Genomic DNA, 15,246 nt, shown 5'->3' with positions numbered 1-15,246 from the left:
TAATGTTCAGCTTTTCTCTCAAGATACTTACACTCTGACGGGTATTCACATTGACATTACACATCCAACGGAGAATACTGGCTTCATTCCTTGCGAGCTTACGTATGTCCTCAGCAGTTACAGCCCATGTTTCACTGCCATGTAGCATGGTTGTTCGTACGCATGCGTCATACAGTCTGCCTTTTACTCTGAGTGAGAGTCCCTTTGTCGCCAGCAGGGGTAAGAGCTCTCTAAACTTTGCCCAGGCTATTCTTATTCTAGCAGCTACACTTTCAGCGCACCCACCCCCACTACTAACTTGGTCGCCCAGATAGCGGAAGCTATCGACTACCTCTAGTTTTTCACCCTGGAATGAGATAGAAGTTGTTGTGAAAAATCAAAGGATTTATTTTCTTTACATATTTATTTATCTACTGTTTTTATTTATTTATTGTTTTGATGCACATTTTCATGGATCATTTCAGCTTAAATACACAGATTGGCAGATTGGCTTAGCCTGACTGTTACTCTTTGCCAAAACAAGAAAATAAACCACGCCCTTGCATTTCAGAGAAGAGTGAAAGGTGGAAGTGGAAGTGGAGTAGTGGATGGTTTGGTGTTATGGGTTTGGGTTGGCAGAGAATTCTTCAAACTTGAAACATGAAGCACAGCTTTTAACCAAGTTAAAAAGAAGAAGGCCTCGGTGAAAGTGGAGTGATTGAAATTACATTAAATAACATTTCATCTCTATTTTTGTTTGAAACTGTTACCAAGAAAAAACATTTAAAAAAAAACAAAACATTGGCTTATTAAGAAAAGAATTTAAAAAATGTGATCCCTGGTATGGAACAAGGTATGACATGAACTGGAGTAGAAAAATGTATACGACAGAGAAATGCATAATGTGTGCATGGATGTGTCTGTATGCATGTGCACAAAATTACAAACACACATAGGTGCTATTTTATATTCATATCCGTGATTATGTTAACATTTGATATCTACGTGATTGTGGATGTATGTGCATTCTCTCTCTCTCTCACACACACACACAAACACACACTATAGATGCTAGTAGGATTACCCTTTAGTCCATTACAACTAATAGTTGCACAGAAATGGCAGAAGGCTAATTCAGTTACTGAATAAAAATATTCGATCCTTCATTTTCTATTGGGTCTTCTCTTGTTAAAGATTTGTTTGACTCTTCTTTCTCTCTCTATGTATATATATGTGTATGTATTTATATGCATCTCAGTTTGCATATATGTACATATACATTTGAGTGCACATAATTCTACATGCACATTTCTTAGTATAGTTGTGCATATACACGTGTATGAGTATTGTTGTATATCAATACTTGTCAATAATTTGTGTCTGTATGTACTTAGATATTTGTCTTTTTATATGAAGATATATGTATTTGTGTGAGCTTATGTGATTGTCATATTCACAAAATCAGGACTATACATACAGATGTGTCTACATACATATTTGCATATGTTATGCAATTAAATATCACCCACTAAAATCAAGACTATACACATATACTCACAGGCACGTGTGCACACACTATGTATGTACGTTTGTATACACATAAGCAATCACCTATCACCTTCTTAAAACCAAAACCATGCACACACAAATGTGTATGTGAATTTATATTTGAGTATATACGTGATTAAATATCACCTTCTCAAAAGAAAGAGCACATGCAGAGGGAGTAGGGAAAAGAGAGGGGGCAGAGAGAAAGAGAGAGAGAGCAAAAAAGAGAACTTTTCCACTGAAATGTAAGAAGCCCATTGTGCAAATAAAGTGAAAATATACCTTAGTAGCTTACTTTGATCACACTTCCGTCGATCTTCTTCAAAAGAACTTGACTCTCACTCAGCCATAAATTTAGTGTATATGAGTATGTGTGCACATGCATGTGTGATATATATATATATAAATATATATATATATATATATACCTCAAACACAAACAGTCATGATTAGGACTACACACACACACACACACATGTTTGAGAGTGAATGTCTCTTAACATTTAATTTCCAGGAAAATATACTGGGAATTCATTGAACTATTCACATCTATGTGATAGCTTTGAAAAAGCTATTTATATAGGAATAGCAGGTCGTAAGAATTTGGTGGGTTAAGGTCAAGATTAGATCTCAGTGTAGGGTTTGGGTTTCTGCTCCCAGATGAAACCTTATTATTTCACTACCTTACTTCAAATTCTATATAATGTTATAAGGCCATTTACACAATGCATACATTCACATATTCACATTAATATTCACTTAAATAGTCCAGTGCAAACATTTACATTTCCAGTCAGAAATCTTAATTGGCATTCCTTTGAAGTATGGAAAAGAAAAGCAGTCCCTCTGCTCTAACAGAATCTTCCAGAACATTGAGGTTAAAGGAGTTAATTGCAAATTTCCTCTGGCCCTCCCATCTTCAGATATGTGTGTGTGTGTGTGTGTGTGTGTGTGTGTTGAGGTTAAAATGTTTAACATGATAAGGGAGAAGTTGAAAACTGGAGAAAGATATCCCCATCATAAATACTTTAGCCAATCGTACCAAACCAGTGATAGTAAGCCCTTTTAGCCCAGTATGCTGAATTCTTGGACCTTATTTTTTTTCACTTTCAATTTTGTTTAGGCATTTTACCCTTTAATTTAAACAATAATTATGGGTAACAGTGATGCAGCTGGGGATTCTTCTTCTTATTATTAGCACTATTAAGGCGAGTTGGCAGAATTATTAGCATGCTAGGCAAAATGCTTAGTGGTATTTCATCTTAGTGGTATTTCATAGGGCGGCGAGCTGCCAGAATCGTTATCACGTCGGGCGAAAGGCTTAGCGGTATTTCGTCTGCCGTTACGTTCTGAGTTCAAATTCCGCCGAGGTCGACTTTGCCTTTCATCCTTTCGGGGTCGATTAAATAAGTACCAGTTACGCACTGGGGTCGATATAATCGACTTAATCTGTTTGTCTGTCCTTGTTTGTCCCCTCTGTGTATAACCCCTTGTGGGCAGTAAAGAAATAGGTATTTCATCTGTCATTATGTTCTGAGTTCAAATTCCACTGAGGACAACTTTGCCTTTCATATTTTTGGGGTCAATAAAATAAGTACCAGTTGAATACTGGGGTCCATGTAATCAACTCATCTCCTCTCCTAAAAACTGCTGCCCTTGTGGCAAAATTTGAAACCATTGGAGTGGTGAATTGATAGAAGTGTTAACGTGTCAGTCAGCCTTATGATATTTTTTCAATTCTTAGCATTCTGAATTTAGATCTCACTGAGGTCAGCTTTGCCGTTAATGCTGCTGGTTCAATAAAACACCAGTAAAATATTGGGTTCATTCAACTGACTAACCCTGATAATGCCAGTGAGATGGCAGAATGCACAGCTATATGTACATCAGACAAAATGCTTAGCAGCATATTTTTTTTTTTGGCTCTTAATGTTCTGAGTTCAAATCCAGCAAAGGTTAACTTTATTTTATTGACCCTGAAAGGATGAAAGACAAAATACCAGTCCAGTATTGGGGTTGATGTAATTGAATAAACCCCCATTCCCCAAAATTACTGGCTTTGTTCCAAAATTTGAAACCAATATTATGATGATGATTGAAAAAAAAAAATAAATAGCTAAAAAAAAAGCCCAATTCCCACTTCCAAAATATGTAAAAGTAAAAACAAAAGAATAATATTTATAAAAGCTTCAATAACTGCATCATTCTATAAAAATCATGCAACTAACAATTGTATCTGCATTTATGAATGTGAAATTATAGATAAAGATGATGGCGGAGAGTGGAGCACAAAAGAGGAAAGTAAATATACAACAAGAGAAGATATTAATATCCTCAGGTGGAAGTTTTGTTGCTATATGTATTCTTTTCTGAAAGTGTTTATATATATGTTATATAATGCCCTTTCTTTTAGCAATAAGGAAAGATAGTTTGTTATCAAGGTTCTTAACATGATTTCAGAAGAATGCTAACATAGAACTTATCAAATTTATCAAATAGACTTTCATATATATATATAATTTATTTATTATCATACACTTCTACACAAATGTATCTCATACTCCAGTTTATACATAGGTTCATTTGCATGATGTGATATTGCCTTATATTAATTGCATTAATGAATTGTAATGTAATATTTGTGACACTGTTGCCCTTGATGCAAATAAAGTATTATTATTATTATTATTATTATTATTATTAAGCTGGGGAAGAAAAAAACACTAACAGCAATAGATTCCATTATTTTGTACCAAATTCACTTCTAAAATCAACTTCTTGTGTACAAATACATACCCATTAAAATTGTGTATCTCTGTATGTGAATCATCATCATTTTAACTTCTATTTTTTTTCCATGTATTGGACAGAGTTTACTGAGGCTGATTTTCTATGGCTGGATGTCCTTCCCATCACCAACACTAAGCCATTTCCAAGCAAGATTATATTTGCCCACAGCCAGAGATATTTTTGCAGAATATTGGAAATGAATGATACTGCTTGTATGACAATGATATTCATTCACAATTATGAAGAGATGTAAAGACAAGGAAATACAAATAAATATATGAATATATATATATATATTGATGATTATAATCACACACACACACACACACACACACACACACACACACACACACACAGATACACAGAAAATGGATGTTAAAAGATGATGATGAGGACATGATAAGCTTTTTTTTTTCTTTTTCTATTAACGAAATCCACTCACACAGCTTTAGTCAGCATGGGATTATAGTAGGAGATACTTGCCCAAGGAGTCACACATTGCTTCTTAACTACTTAGATTTGAATTCAGTTACAAGCTTCTTAACCATACACCATACCTGCGACTATATGTATGTGTATATACTTTGATACAGGCAAACTAACTCCCTCTTGAATTGAAATTCTAACACCAGTCAGTATGTTTTCTGATTATAATTTAGAATTTGTGTTTTGTAAGTTGAGTGTGCACAAATGCATGTTTGTGTGCGCACATGTGCATGTTTGCACGTGTGTGTGAGTGTGTGTGTGTGTAGATAGGTAGACAGATAGAGTGATAACTCCAAGATATGTAATGGAATGAAATGCTGAAAAAAATCAACATGATAATAAAATGAAAAAGACAAGTCAATCTATCAAAACAGTGGGGGAAGATGCGCAAACAAGTTAAGGAATTAAGGAATTTAAATATTTGGGAAGAACAATAATGGAAGATGCAAGATCAAAGAAAGATTGCAGCAGTAAGGCTGACTTTACCAATGTTAGACCTTGTTTGGAAAAACAAAAGTTTAGAATAACAAAACAAAAAAAAAAAATGTTTTTTGAAAGCAATAATAATTTCAGCTGCATTTTATGTGTACTGCATCATGGGTGTTAGATGCTGAAAGCAATAAAAAAAAATCATGGTTTTTGAAATGAAATGTTCTAGAAAGATGCTTCACATTCTATATAGAGAACATTGGACTAATGAGAGCGTTACAAAATAAATTGTTGGCGGAGATTACAAACCATGAAATTCTACTTCTACCAAAAGCCAGACAATGAAGTGGTTGCGGTTATGCAACACAAAACCCAACATCATGAAAATATGGTTAGCTCCACCTCCAGGAAAACAAATAAAAAAAAGCAGAGGAATTCCACAGAGGGAGTAGTTAAGAAAGATCAAGATAGGGACAAGGAAGAATATGATGGAAAACATAAGGTTGACTGATGACCAGGGAAAAACAGAGAGGTGACTGTCTTCCACTGTGCATCTACAGCCTCCCTAGGTGATGGATTTTGATTATGTGTGTGTGTGTGTGTGTGTGTGTGTGTGTGTATCAGTCACACACATACACAGACACAATTGGGTGTGTGGTTAAAAAGCTTGTTTCCTAACCACTTGGTTTTAGGTTCAGTTCCACTGTGAGGCACTTTAGGCAAGTGTCTTCTGCTATAGCCCCAAGCCAACCAAAGCCTTGTATGTAGATATAAAAGGTAGAAACTGAGAAAATCCCATTGTACATATGCGTGTGTGTGTGTGCTTGTGTATGTTTGTGTGTGACTGAGTTAGTGTCTTGAAGCCTTGGCATATTGTGATTGTTGTAAGCAAGTGTCACCGTCATAGAAGTGGTGTCTTTCATGATTTAATTTTCTGTGGAAACATGTCTAGACATGAGGAAATATCATCTTACTTGAAAAGAGGTGAGGGTTAGTGACAGGACAATCATCAGGGTGTAGAAAATAAGCTATAATAAATTCTATCTAACCCAAGCAATCATGGAAAAGTGGACATTAAAACAATAATGATGATGTTATATTAGTAAAAATGGAAAAAAAAAAAAAAGCGTAATTAAATGGATCACCAGCAGTTTTAATGATGAGTATCAGTCATTTGGTCAACCGAACTGACTTCTCAATAAACTATAATTTAAGTGGCTGAGTATTCCGCAAACACACACCTTTATGCTGCTCAGGCTGGGTCACAAGTATAGTCCATTGGATGCACTAGTACAGTTTTCATCTAACCAACATACACTTACAAAGCTTAGGTCAACCAATGTGAAGGTAAGTGATTTATAAGAGTGTGTGGTTGGTTACCTTTTACTGGTTTCAGTCATTAGACAGCAGCCATGCTGGGACACTACCGTGAAAGATTTAGTTGAAGAAATCAATGGCAGTACTTACACAACTGGCCTCTTTTACCAAATCACTAAGTTACAAAGCTGTAAACAAACCAACACTAGCTGTCAAGCAGTGGGGAAAGAAAACATACAAAAAGACATCACACATACACACACGACAGGCTTCCACATAGTTTCCACAACCAAATTCACTCACAAGGTATGAGTCAGTCTAGGGGGGGGGGGTTATAGAAAGATACTTGCCAAAGGTGCCTGATCCTAAAACCATGCGGTTGCAATGTGAGCTTCTTAACCACACAGCCATAAATATAGTTTTGTATCGTACATGGAATGGTATGAAGTAGTCTTTAACTTATAAGAATGTTTGAATTTATGTTTATATTAAATTTATAGACATTGTATACAAACAATAAACCTTACCAAAAACAATGGCAGTAAAATCTCAACGATAAATCTTTAGAAGGTAACTGCATATGCTGATGACGGAGTATATTGTATATTGTTGACATATGTTGCTGGAGTAGACGACATACTGTAGACAGATGTTAGCAACACCCAGGAGAGACAGTCTGACTTACACCGATGAAATTTAGTGCAGGCAGACAGGCAGAGAGAGAGAAAGAGACAGACAGACAGACACAGAAATACATATACACACATCAGGTTTGTGTGTTTAATGTGTGTGTATGCAGGTATGTATGTATGTAAATTATGTTGGTATACATATACAAAAAATGCATGCACAGTGTGTATATACATGTGCGCACACACACACACACACACACATGCAGACTCTATACTGCTCTACACACATATAAACCTTGAAAAATACATTTACAGAAAATACTGTTTAAAGCCAGTTTGTTTGCTTATGCCAGCACACATAGACACTACTAGCACAGCACTGTACCATACTGCTTTGATTAAGAACAAGCCAATGAGAGAAGTGGGACCTCTATATGGCTGCTGAACTTGCTAGAGACATTTATAATCTCAACCATCTTGAGGACAAAAGGATGAAATAATGTAGTGTTAGACATACTATTCCTGAAAACTAGACAATGTAGTCATGGATAGAAAGCTTCCAATCATATGTGTGCTTGAGCAACACTGATCTGGGGATTAAAATAATAACACTAACATTCAGGACAGAAAGTGTTGCTGAAGAGGTCACAGATGTGTGATGAAAGATTTCCAGACAATGGACACAAGATAAAATAAGAACAGTAATAAACGAGTGAAGAATGAATATATGAATATATGATGCATGTGTTTATTTCGCAAAAAATAAGTAAATAAATAGATAAAAATGTCCATCCCAAAATACAGCAATATATATATATATGTACATATATGCATACACACGCAGACACTGACATATGCACTCACATATATAGAAGTACATGTACATATTTTGATTTACATGACAATTTGTAAACATATAAGACTTGAGAGATTGTAGACATACTCACATATTCACAAATGTTCATGGATTATGACAGACAAACATGTCACACCCCACACCTCCCACACACACACACACAACAAAGGCTGATTCAGAAGACTATTCATACAACACTTTCACACAAATATACATTCATACAACCATAAAAAGCATATGCAGATAATTTTGGAAATCCAAAACACTAAACATGCGTACATACATACCAGTCAACTGCTATAATGCATATATATATACTCACACATCCACACCTGAAAACCATCAACACAAACACACATACATACATACATAGACACCCCTCATCCAAATATAACATGCACACATATTTACACCCTACAGCGCAACTCTTTACAAAATGCATTCATGCAAGTAAAACCACAAAAAACATCAACAACAACAATAATAATAACATAGTAAAATATAAATATATAAAATAGAGAAAAATAGAGAGAAATAAATAGAACATTGAATAACCATATTTGTGTACAAAATTCTACATGGTATAAACCTGCCTCCCATCATCATCAAAAACAGCACCTTTATCTCACTACAATCTTGCATAATTTTGAATAAAAAAGAACAAAACAAACATGAGGAAGGCAACGATGATGATGGAAAAAACTGCTGTTTATGCACCAATACAATTTGAATTCACAATCATTTCATCTGCATACATTGATATGTATACACCTGCATGCAAAGCATGTATACACACTTAAATACACATTTACATAAATGCTTGCACAAGCTTCCGACATTAAGAGACCATCTACCCAACTAACCAATTTTAATCTCATAAATACACGCATACACATGAATATTTTGATTTACATACTAATTTGTAAAGACACAACAGACTTGGGAGATTATAGAAATATGCATATATATAGGTAGCAACACAAATCACACACATGCATACACACAATTGCACACCGATTATGAAATTTATATGACACTCACACAAACATGGAGACACATGGATACAAATATGCAAACACACAAATGACAAATGCAGAAAACAGCACACATACAAGAAACAATATTGCTAAAATAGTTGCTCCCCACCTAACACCAACTCAACAACTGTTTCCTCCTTCTTGTCCATAAAAGATATCCCCAACCTCATTGGCTCACCCCCCCCCAACCAACTAAACTCACGATGCATATCCCACCCATTTCCATCACATATGTATGCAACCGACTCCAAGCATCAGTCAGTTGCATAATGCTCAGTTGCTTAATGCTGCTGCCGTTTGATTTGTACAACACAGCCCAGTTCCGAACGGCTTAATCTCACAGATGCAATGTGTTAATCTGGCCCCCTGCTACAATACAATAAGCCTTATTAAAACGATTTAAGGTTTGGGATTAATAGGAGTTGTGGTAGAGGGTGAAATATAAAGGTAGCAACAATAGAAATAACAACAACAAACACTAAAACTCCACCATGAACAACACCGAAAATAACGAGTACAAGCAGAGCAAAAAAAAAAACATCAGCAACAGCAACAAAAGCCAAGGAGGAAACCACTATACATTCACTCAACTTGCTAGAAATATCATCCAGTTTCCCTCAAATTACACCTAGCTATCTTAACAATAGAAGGCTGCTCTAGATATAGTAAAAGCCGATATAGGCACAGGAGTGGCTGTGTGGTAAGTAGCTTGCTTACCAACCACATGGTTCCAGGTTCAGTCTCACTGCATGGCACTTTGGGCAAGTGTCTTCTACTATAACCTCACGGCAACCAAAGCCTTAGGAGTGGATTTGGCAGACGGAAACTGAAAGAAGCCCTTTGTGTGTGTGTGTGTGTGTGTGTGTGTGTGTGGTGTTTGGCCTCTCCAACATTGCTTGACAACTGATGCTGGTGTGTTTACATCCTTGTAACTTAGCAGTTCAGCAAAAGCGACTGATACAATAGTACTGGGCTTACAAAGAATAAGTCCTGGGGTCGATTTGCTTGACTAAAGGTGGTGCTCCAGCATGGCCACAGTCAAATGACTGAAACAAGTAAAAGAATAGTGAAGGCTAGAATACCAATGATCATAGAGCTAACTTGGGGGGGGGGGGGGGTTAAGCATTTGCATTATTCTTATTGCATTCCACTTCTGAACAACAGTGCATTACATAAAAGAAAAGAAGGGCACATTCGACATTGTAGGTTAAAATATAAAAATAGATGAGCTAGCTATGGCTAGAATACGGTTGATCAAACGTCTGCTCAAATGGGGCTGATCTAGGGTTAAACAGAGCAATGACAACTACATCTACAAGAATAGCAACAACTGTAACAGCCACATCCATAAAAAGAGATACAGCCGGGTATTCTCTTGGAGAAGATCCATCCAGCTTCTGCAAGCATAATGTAACAGGTAGAAAACTAATACCCATGATGATGATATACTTTTCTATGCCTTCAGGGATTTTAAAATATTTTTATGACTGTCTGGAGTTCAAATTTACTGCAGATGTTTTATTTATGTGTATGTGTGTGTGTGTGTGCTTTGTGTGTACATGCATATACACACATGCACACACAAATTTACTCATATATTGAGGCATCAGTGTGTATATATATAGTAAGTACTTTTACAGACGAATACTCCATGTATGTATATTTGAACTCAGAACATAATATATACATTATATATATATATATATATATATATATATATATATATATATATATAAAAATGTGTGTGTGTGTGTGTGTGTGTGTGTGTGTGTGTGTGTGTGTGTGTACATATAAAAGCACTCACTATGCTCTTGGAGTGGTTGGCGTTAGGAAGGGCATCGAACCAAAGAAAATTTGCCTCAACAAATTCTGCCTGGCCTCTGCACGGAACAGTGGATGTTAAAATGATGATGACAGCAAACCTGGTCTTGGGGAAATGTTACCTTCCTTGGAAACAGGTGAGAGTTGACAATAGGATGGGCATCAAGCTGTAGAAAATCCACCACAGCGAATTCTGTCTAACCCATGTGAGCATAGAAAGTGGACATTAAATGATGATGATGGCGATGGTGATGATGGTGATGATATTCTTAATTTTACATAACTCATTTCACCTAGAACAGAAATTACAGGCACAAGGCATGACATTATCCTTTTTATCCTTCTTTATCTGAGCTAGTAGAGTGTGATTTGAGTGAAATTTGGCTACTTTTTGTAGCAGGTCAATCATCCACAAAGAGGCTCCCTTGTCAGCTCTTGCAAATTATTAGGAGGTAGTTAAGAAAAGGTAACTGTGTAGGTTTAGTTACATGAAAAGGTTGCTGTTACGAAGCGTGTTTTAACCAACATCTTGTCACTACATCACACACTTTCATAAAACACCATACAAGCCAACGAGGAAGCTGATATGTGGTTGCTTGATCTGCTCAAAATAAAAGCCAAATCTTTGTCAAATTACATCTTACTGCTTTAAAAAATGAATGTACTCAATATAGAAAAAGACGAGATGGTCATGGCTGGTTTGCTTATGATCACAGATCATGCTAATCAGACTTCAGAGTTAAGCAGTAACTACATTATACTTCACTACATCCACTTGTGAACAATGATGCACTCCAGTATTATACTACAATACATCTGCACAAAAAGACCATGACGACATGAGGACGATAGTGATGATGATTGTAATGGAGGTAGTAATCAATGCGACAATAATTGATGGGAATGCTGGTAGAAATGAAGACAACGGCAATAATACGACTGATGATGACAACAAAGATGACTGTTGCCAGACATCTTCCCACTAACAACAAAGATGGGTGGTGGTGATGATGATGATGTTGACCATGATAGAAAAACAAAATGCAACAATTAAATCCTTGTAATCTTTAAATGTAGGTTGCCCAGAATTAACAGATTAACAACAACATGATTAATAATAATAATAATAATAATCAATAAATAAAATAAATTTCTCAAGATTGGGATCTTAATGTTAAATCCAATGCAGCTGGGTCAAAAAATATAAATAACAGTATTAGCTCAAGCTGTGTGTGTGTGTATGTGTGTGTGTGTGTTTACAACTATATGCACACGTACATCTGTATGTGTGTATACAGATGTATGCCTAAAATTTGTGCAGATCTGCTACGTTTTTCACAGAGAATGTATAATGGGTAATCCTTCAGTACTAAGACATACCAGAACTCTTCTGCACTGATTTGTTTATGACCTAGTTACTTCTATCATACCACCTTAAGTGCATTTGTGGAAATGTTTATATAAACACACACAAAAACACACAAACATGTACACACAAAGGGTAAAAATAACAGTATTCTGCATCTTTTGGGACAGCTGTTGTGTAATTCCCCTTCTCTGTGTTACAAAACATCCACAGTCACAGCTGTCTGATAGTCTTTATTCACTTCAAAACCTAACTTTTCTGGTACCAGCTCCTTTACTTACAAATAGGAAACCTTACAACACATTTACATTATTTACATTTGATGGATATTTGTCCTCATATTGTTTGTTATTAACACAACGTTTCGGCTGATATACCCTCCAGCCTTCATCAGGTGCCTTGGGGAAATTTCAACCCTGATGAGGACAAATAGCCGTCAAATGTAAATAATGTACGTAATTCCTCATCTCTTAAATATAGAACTGAACTTACAACATATATTCAGTATATGAAGCAGAGGAACAGCATCTGCCGTTGCTTTGACTAAGTTCAGCATGCTCACTGCCAATAATAGCTCCCACAAGAAACTACAGGTAAACTACAGAAACTAAATAACAGAAGTGGACTAGTCAGTGGAGAAAATACATGTCCAGATTACCACACTGCACTCTAGAGGATATGTCACAGTTAAATTGAGCAGTATGGTTATCATCTAACCAGTGGTATAGTATATCTAGGAACAACAGATCTGCAATGTTGCCTAGTCATTGAGCTAAAATCTTTTGTGCTATATAACTGCTCAATCAGAACTAACCTGGGTCACACAATGACAATATATCATCACATCATAACCGTTTTACATCTGCTTTTCATGCTGGCATGGGTTGGGGTGGTTGTCATGGTCCAAGATAGTCCTTCCAAGATGGGTTGAAGAACCAGATCTTACTTGTATGGTTCGATTTTGTTCATTTTATTCTTTTTGGTTGGATGCTCTTCTCAACATCAACCACTTTAAAGTGTGTACAGAGTGCATTTTATCGGAATCCAGTGAATTTCTCTACAACAGTTCATCTACAACAATTTATCTACAGATACAATTCATCTGCACCCACACACACACACAATAGTTGTAAACCCCAGGTCAGTCCTGGTCTAGTAGACCTATGATTAAAGGTTTTTCAAAGCATTTACCATTCCATTTTTTTAATCTAGTATAGCAAATCTAGTAACACCCAGGGTAAGGGTTAGAAATGAAAACATCTCAAGCAGCTCTCATCCAAACTGAGAATGTAATTTAATAAAGCCTACATACTCCACATTTTAACATTAAGCATGGAGTGTAAAAGCTACAGAGACAAAAGTCAAGAGAGGTAGAGAAAGAAATGTCCCACCTCTGATACTGTAGTTTCCAAGAGAGGAGGGAACTTCAAGGTTGATTAGTGGAAAGGTAGATGGGAAATGTTAAATATTTTCCTTCAATTTCCTAAGCCACCACCATTACTACTATCACCACCACCACCAGCAAACTCAAATCCAACCCACCTCTTTCTCCCACTTGGAACGTGAAAATGGCACAATGTAATCACATAAAACAAATGTTTTAAAACAGACACTACTGTGAGAAGAAACTAGAATAAACATTATGGAAGTAGTGGAGGCAACAGTGGGGGTGGTGGTAGTAGTAGTAGTAGGAGGAGAAATACTAGCAGTAGCAGCAGCAGCAACAGTAGTAGTAGTAGTAGTAGTAGTAGTAGTAACAGTAGTAACAGCAGCAATGGCGGTGGTGTTTGCATTTGGGCCCAGGTCAACTTTAATCAGACTGAAAAGCATTACAACCACGACCATCCTGCTGGTTTTTTTCTTTTTTTTTATGATCGAGTAATATTTAGGATCACATTATCAAAATGTTTGATTTTTAAGATAGTAGAAGTGCGATTTGAGGGAGATTTGGCAGCTCTTGCTAGCATGACAAATGACATATAACATATAACAAACAATAAATGGAAAGGCTCCTTCAGAAGATTATGCTAATAAAAGAAAAAAAAAGAAATGAAGAAAGTAAAGTAAAGGCTTGAAAGAAGAAGAAAACAATTGGTAACTACAAACATAACAACAATAGAAACAAGAAAAGGAAAGTAGCTTTATGGGTTACCATAACGATATTTCAAAGGGGATAATTACAGTTATAACTCATAGATATCTTAACAACTATAGGTAATAAAACACCAAGGAATGAGAGTATGTATATGTGTGTGTACCTGCATTAACGTTGCCTTTGCTTTCTTTTTAATCACCATGAGGTATATATTATTCAGAAGGCAGGAGGAGGGGGGGGCATATAGAAAGAGAATTCTAATGCACCTGTGTAATAATGTTGTGTGGATAGACACACACACACAAACACACACACACATTTTTATGATTATAAATGTGCATACTGTAATTTAAGAGCAAGAGACAGCTTGCTCGTGGATTGCACAAGAGAAAGCTAACTACAAAATACGATTGAACAAAAGAGACAGTGGAGCCCCTCAAACCACTAAACATGTAACTGAAAATGTCCAATATGTCATATATATGTGCTGGAGACATTACAGATGTCATCACTGTGGCATAATGTTGTTGCTAAAACAGCATACAAAGACACTCAAAGGAAGGATTGCCCTAGGACAAATAATGAAAAGAGAACTGTGACATAGCATACATTTACAAGTTACAGTACAAGGATTTTGATGGAATATATCTATCAATATTTCTGCCAAATGCAAATACAATAGGATGTATGCAGTGCCTGGGATAGGAAACATAAACTATGCATAGTTGTGGAGATCAGCTGCCCAGGAGATGGAAACATCTTTAAATACAGAGAAAGAGACCTGAGTGAGTGTGTGTGTGCACTTTTCCAAGGTACCATCAAATGGTCTAAAAATGATATCACATGGCTGGGAAGCAAACTTCATAACTTACACACACAGAACATATATA

General features: G+C 36.1%; 1 protein-coding gene across 2 annotated transcripts in view; it reads right to left on the bottom strand.

Annotated features, from left to right (window-relative positions):
• Positions 1 to 15,246, bottom strand: part of LOC106880640 (disintegrin and metalloproteinase domain-containing protein unc-71) — a 274,677-nt gene that overhangs the window by 193,503 nt on the left and 65,928 nt on the right. The gene's annotated exons all lie outside the window — the stretch shown is intronic.

The sequence above is a fragment of the Octopus bimaculoides genome, chromosome 9 (genome assembly GCF_001194135.2).
Source record: "Octopus bimaculoides isolate UCB-OBI-ISO-001 chromosome 9, ASM119413v2, whole genome shotgun sequence".
NCBI lineage: Eukaryota > Metazoa > Mollusca > Cephalopoda > Octopoda > Octopodidae > Octopus > Octopus bimaculoides.
This window is presented reverse-complemented; position numbering and strand designations above follow the sequence as displayed.